Source organism: Oratosquilla oratoria, chromosome 12 (genome assembly GCF_046742065.1).
Source record: "Oratosquilla oratoria isolate Oo_2021 chromosome 12, ASM4674206v1, whole genome shotgun sequence".
Classification (NCBI taxonomy): Eukaryota; Metazoa; Arthropoda; class Malacostraca; order Stomatopoda; family Squillidae; genus Oratosquilla; species Oratosquilla oratoria.
Window position 1 is genome coordinate 39,463,107 of NC_134788.1, and position 7,500 is coordinate 39,470,606.

Consider the following 7,500-nt stretch of genomic DNA (forward strand, 5'->3'; position numbering starts at 1 on the left):
TACAAAATATCCCTCCCAGAAAAATAACCATGCAATTTATTGCCGGCCCTGATGCGAGGAGATATAATAATCCAACAAATGATGAAATTGCAGCAATATTTGTCGGTGATCATGGAGCACCTCCTGTCCAGCGTGACATTATAGTGTACCCTGAAGGACAACAAGGAGAGGATATCCTACCTCTCTTGCCATCTTGATGCAATGATTTACCCTCTTCTCTTTCGTGTAATTTACACGGGTTCCGCTAGTTATTATTACTATTATTATTGTTATTATTATCATTATTATTATTATTGTTATTATAGTTATTATCATTATCATTATTATTATTATTGTTATTATAGTTATTATTATTGTTATTATTATTATTATTGTTATTATATTTATCATCATTATTATTATTATTGTTATAGTTATTATCATTATCATTATTATTATTATCATCATTATCTTTATTATTGTTATTATTATTGTGATATCAGTTATCAATAGTGTTACTATCATCATTATGATTGCTATAATTTGTGTTTTTATTATTGTTTTAATTATTTACTGTAGTTCTTGTTTGGTTTCATAAATCACTTGTGGTAATTCTAAAGTACCATGGTCACAGTTTTCGTGTTTGTGAATTTGAGTTATTCTATTCGTTTATTTTTTATTCATTTATTTGTTTTTCATTTGTTTTTATTTTGATCTGTTATACAAGGGCCAAATGGCAACATTCATCAAGGTGACGGCTTTCCAATAATGATAAAGACACTCGCATATATAATTTACCAATAGCTCTAAGAGTGATACTATATATTCTTTATTATGTTACTATAAGTAATATTCAAGCCAATAATATTACGCAAGCTCGTCATCTTGATGTCCATTCACGATGTGGTTGTGTGTATGTGAGACTCTCCCTATATGCACATAATAGGGAGGATTTTCGACTCAGAGTAAACTGACTGACATGTTTTTTCTTTAAATTTAGGTTAGGTTAGGTTGATTACTCTCACTCTTTCGGTACGGGAAGAGAACAGGATCATTTCATGCTAACCATTTATTTTAAAGACTCCCTTTCGACCCCATAGTAATTTACAGACCCCTTTCTACCTCCTATAGCAATCTACTGACCCCCTTTCGACCCCTTAGATGGTCTCATCGACCTCTGGGGGTCGATATCGACCACTTTGGGAACCCCTGCTTTATTTGCTCACGTCATTTTTTGCTATCTTGACTGCTTTTAACGATGTTGATGACTGGCTTTAGTGCTATTCTAAAAGTAGTGCAAATTTTATTATTTTTCTTCATAATGCACTATTATGTTCCTCAGCTTAAATTCCTGATGCATTCCTCCTCTCACAAATAATGACAGATATTCAGCAGACACTGTAGAATATAGACTTGAAAGCCGAAATTACTATGACTGGAACTCAATATTCATTCTGACTAGTTTGTTCAGAACATAGTTGAGAAAGAACAACATGTGCATCTTATCTCCAGTTATCATTTATATATATATATATATATATATATATATATATATATATATATATATATATATATATATATATATGTGTGTGTGTGTGTGTGTGTGTGTGTGTGTGTGTGTGTGTGTGTGTTTACGAGAGTGATTAAACACATTTTAGTACCTAGTGTATAGAAATTTATATATTAATATTGTAAGTGAAAAAAAATCAGATGTCGGCAGCTCTTTGCAGCAGACAGACGATACTTACACGAGCTCAGTCAAACTCGCTAGGGCTACTCTTTAGAAGTGACTCGTTCTCGTAATCCGACTTTACGTTGGATAGCTTTGCCTAGGCATTTAACCCATTAAACTCCGATGACAAGATGTCTTGTCATTTGGTCAAATAAAACAAAAAATTATAAAACACCAAAATGTTTGATCCAACACCAGAAAAATATGACGTCAGTCCTCCTCGCTTCGCTCGCAGCGAGCGAAGCGAGGAGGACTGACGTCATATTTTTCTGGTGTTGGATCAAACATTTTGGTGTTTTATAATTTTTTGTTTTATTTGACCAAATGACAAGACATCTTGTCATCGGAGATTAATGGGTTAACACTGCCACCCACCCACTTCTGGTCATTTCGCAGCACTTTTCCTTTTGGTCATTTTCTCGACATTTCGTAGCTCTCCGGGATCCGCACGAGTCCTTGTTGGCTCGTGAGACTTCTCTGTCGTCCGGCCCGGCGAAATCTAGAAAATTCTATCGTAGTTTAGAAGTAATGTAGACCCCGTAACCACTGGGCACACAGTGGTCCTACCACGCGGCTGTCACCAGTCGCCAAAGGAAACTGTGTGACCCCCATTATATTGTATTAGTCCATGGGCCAGGAGGGTCCACCGTGCACCCCCCCCCTCATAACAGTATAGGACCATTTCTTTTTTAGTCCCTGGGATATTATGAAACAACAATATATGATGCACAGAGTAATATTTTGGGATCAACTACCCATTAGTGGCCATTTTCAAAATAGCCGCCGGCGTAACTCAAAAAATCACGTTTTTGCTTATAACTTTCCTTCTATGACAGATAGAGACATGGTTTCGGTGTCTATACCTATGTTTTTGAAAACCATCAATCCAATAATGCATCTTAAAACACTCTATCACGTTTACCTTACTGTTAAATTTGAAAAAAAGACTCGGTTTTGGGCCTAATCGGGCCACATTTTAGTAATCCTGTAGTACAATACGCAAAGTGCAAGATTTTATTCAGCATGGTTATTGTTTAGAAATTACAATTTATCTTCTTATTATTTTACAGTAAACTGTCTATCCTGAATGAACATGGCATCCAAGAAGCGCAAGAGGGATGAGAGTGTGGCAGGTGCTTCTTCCAAAACTGAACATTGCATTATACATTACAGAGACAGTTCATCAGGACCATTGACAACACTGACAGAAGAGAGACTATCAAAGCTGAAGGAAATCCAAAAGCGGAGACTTTCTGAGCCAGTAGATTCTCCTCATCGGATGTCGTATGTCTGTTTACAAATTCCAGATACAGTCGAGGAAAACCATGGATATCATCGACAATGTTACAAACGGTTCACATCTAATCTAGAAAGACTTTCATCCTCATCGACCTCATCATCATTAACAGAAACTGATGTTTGTCGTCCACGTCCACCAAGATGCCCTTCTGATGGAAGTGAGAAATTCATTTTTAACCCAGACTGCATTTTCTGCCACAAGACCGGCAAAAAAAAAAAAAAAAAAAAAAAGGTTAAACATGGAGGCAGCTGGACAACTGAACCAACATCACGATTTGAATATGATGGAGGTGCAACCGTTCTCAAAGTTGCAGAGGAACGAAAAGATTTTGAGATGCTGCGAAGGATCAAGGGTTATGACCTTTATGCCTGTGAGGCTCAATACCACAGGAGTTGCAGAGCTAAGTACACAAGAGACCCGTCGTCGTGGCGCAGCAGTGACCCTGAAGCTCTGTCTCAGCAGGCCATGATGGAGGAAGCACACCGCAATGCATTTGCCAGTACTTGTGCCTTTGTTGAAGCAAATGTTATCCACAATAACACTGTTGTCAAGCTAGATTTCTTGAAGGACATTTATGTCCAAGAATTAGCTCAAACCCAGTTTGGAAACACTCAGTACAGATCTGAGAAACTAAAAGCAAAACTTGTTGTGCATTATGGGGACAAACTATCATTTGAGCCAATCCAATCCCAATCTGGCCGGTTTGGTTCTTACCTTGTTTTCAACACTGACATTAAAGTAGGAGAGGCTGTGAAGCAGGCGTATATCCTTGGTACATCTGACAAAACAAAATATGTGGCCTCGAATTTGAGGTATGATATTCAAAAAAGCCTTTCAATGTGCCGAACCGCTGAAATGGCCACCAACAGCTCGATATCTGGAGGGAATAAATCTTAACATCCCTGAGGAATTAATGAAGTTCCTGTACTTCCTCATAGCTGGCAAACAAATGTAGGAAGATGGCACCAAAGTCGTGCTGTCACAAATGGCCAGTAGAAATTGCCAAAACACATACTTCTGTGTATGACACTGCGACATTTGTTCAGAAGTGCAGAACTTACCAACCTCATAAACAAGTTTGGCCATTCAGAAAACTACAGCTTCTCTCTAGAGCTTGAAAGTGCATTGGCCAAGGTTCTTCAGGAATCATCAAAGATCCTCCCTCTTCGCATCATGAAAAAAAAACTCTCTTCCAGCCATATTCCGTTCAGATTTTGATAACTTCGATCAAAATACCGCATCAGGATCAGTGCATACCAGTCATGGAATCATGCTGCAAGAAGTAGGACCACTACTAGAGACACTTGAATTGGAAGATGTAAGGGACATTGAAACAGGGGACATGGATACCACTTTAATCACAGAGCGAAGTAAGAGCAGGTCTGTCAAATTAGAATACTCACAAAGTCTGTCTGAATGCTATGTCACACAAAAGCAGAGCCCATCCTACACAGTTAAAACTTGGACCTGTGCTGAGGGTGAAATCTCAAACCATACTGCTCGTACCAAAGATATGTTATGGGTCCTGGTACGTCTGCACAGCTCAAAGACAGAACAACAGTTGCCTGGATGGGCTGGTTTCATTTCTGTCACTGGTGAGAAACCGAAGAAGAAAACCACAATAGACTACTATCCAGTAATAAACTGTCCCATAACAGAGTATAGGGCAGTTAAAGAGTGCCTCAAGATGTCAGAGGAAGCAACAAAAGAAGAAGGTCAGAGATATACCATCACCGCTTTCGATCTTGGGGTGTGCATGAAAGCCTATTCACTCATATGGAAATACCCCGAAGTCTACAAAGACCACATCATAATGGTAGGATCATTCCACGTGGTGTGTGCATTTTTCAAGATGATTGGGAAGAAGATGGCGAGTAGCGGGCTCTCAGATGTTCTCATAGAAGAAATGACTTATGATGATGAGATGGAACTAAGTGACATAGATGAATATGTCATGTCAAGTGACAGTGATGATGACAGTTATTAAGTTTGTTGGATTGTCCAGGCTTCAAGAGAATCATGTTTCGTGCACTATGATTTTTATGATGCTGCCAATGCTTTATAAATGTTCTAATTGTCTCAACTTAAATGAGAATGTACTAGTTTCTAGCTGTTTGAAAATTATTGGAAAAATGATAACGTTTTCTCTTGTCTTTTTGTATGTGATTTCCATATGATTCTGTAAGGTTAAAGAAAGAAATCCAAATTTGTACTTGAAATTAATTATTTTCAAAATTTGGGAATAAGGTAAACGTGATAGAGTGGTCTAAAATGTATTATTGGATTGCTGGTACTCGAAAACATAAGTAAAGACACCGAAACCATGTCTCTATATGTCATAGAAGGAAAGTTATAAGAGAAAACGTGATTTTTTTTTTTAGTTACGCCGGCGGCCATTTTGAAAATGGCCACTAATGGGTAGTTGATCCCAAAATATTGCTGTGGACATCATATATTGTTGTTTCATAAGGTCCTAGGGACTTAAAAAAAAATCCTATACTGTTATGGGGGGGGTGCACGGTGGACCCTCCTGGCCCATGGACTATATTCTTTGGCTCTGCTGAGCACATTTTTTCTGTGTACCAGGGGGCTTGTCCCCCCACCCTGACACGCAGGATGGAGTCCTCAACTCTATCCCTGCAAACTAGGAAAACCTCTCCTGACGACCCTAATATCGACCCGGACAAGGCTAGACACGTATTTCTCCATTCCGACCAAACCCGCTTAGCTGACCTCAACCCTTTCATGCTTAAGAAATGTTTATCTCAATTCACTGATGATATAAATCAAGTGAAAAAAAAACAACTCAGAAGCGGAGACCTCCAAATCACCACCAACTCTGGGAAAGCTACACGCGACCTGCTCAAGGCCAGGAAGTTTCATTCCTTCGATGTTGTTGGATCCCTCCCTAGGTCACTCAACTCCTGCAGAGGAGTAATCCACTGCAGAGATTTGATGACCATGGACGAATGTGACATCCTCGACGAGATGAAATCTGAAGGTATTCTGGAAGTTAAATTCATTACGCGACTGGACCGGGAAAAGAACGTGCGAGTGAACACGCCCCTCCTAATCCTCACATTCAATTCAACAACCCTCCCTAACCACGTCAAAATTAGGTACATTCATGTCCCAACCCGACCATATGTCCCTAACCCTTTGCGCTGCAACAAATTCTTCAAATATGGTCACCTTGCCAAATTCTACAGCAAGCAAACAGTCATATGCGGTAAGCGTGCAGGCTAACATCCTACGGATGCTTGCTCTGCTAATGTGTTTCAATGCGTTAACTGCCCCTCCAATAACAACCATGCATCCACCTCCCGAGACTGTCCCACTTTCAAAGTAGAAAAAGAAATCTGTACAGAAAAAGCAACTTGTGGCATATTCTTCTACGAAGCAAGGAAGCCTGTGATGGAAAGACTAGTTACCCCAACTAATACCTCCGGAGCAACTTCCTATGCTTCGGCTATGAAAAAGAAGAAGAAAAAAAAAAAAAAAAAAAAAAAAAAAAAAAGCATATATATATATATATATATATATATATATATATATATATATATATATATATATAGAACCATTGAAACACTAACCGAGAACAAGCACTCCAACAAGGACAAAGAACATCGCCAAACTAGCAAGCAAACAGACTCGCACCTTCCTTCCCCGGCCATCCCAGAGCTTCCTAAACGTGTGCTTACACGTACGGAAAAGGATGTCCACATGGAGACCTCCGGTTCCCAAAAACGATTTTTAAGTCCTATTTCTAGCCCAGAACGAAAATCCGGGGCTAAACACACCTCTCCCACTAAGGCTAAGAAAGGAAGAAACAGAAGCAGATAGATAAACAAATTAAAAACAAAATAAAAGCAAACAAAAAATAGATAAATAAATAAATAAAAATGAAAATAATCCAGTGGAATTGCCGAGGTGTTAGAAGTAAATTAAATGACCTAGTAATTTTTAACTCACTAAACAACCCCTCAGTCATATGTCTACAAGAAACGCTCCTTAAGCCCAGTGTCGAGCTCAAACTTAAGAACTTTACCACCTATAGGAAGGACAGGTTGGCGCCTGGAGGGGAGGTCGCAGTTGCAGTCAGCGACTGCCTTCCCCAAGTGGAATTACCACTAACCACCACCTTGGAAGCAGTCACTATCAAAACCAAGCTGCACAATAAACTCGTGACCATCTGCTTCCTTTACCTACCTCCCGACCCTCGTTTCCCACCAGAGGAAGTAAACGAGTTGATAAGAGAACAACTGCCCCACCACAAAATATCAAATTTAACTATTTCAATTTTGAATTCAGCATATAAGCATATACCAAAAACCTCGGTATTTCACAAGCATAGAGTTCCTTGGTGGACATCAGACTGCAGAGAAGCACTTTGCAAGCGGAATAGGGCTTACCGTACTTTTAAAAATAATCCAATTGCACCCAACTTCATTACTTTTAAAAAAGCGCAAGCAGAGGCCCGTAAAACAAT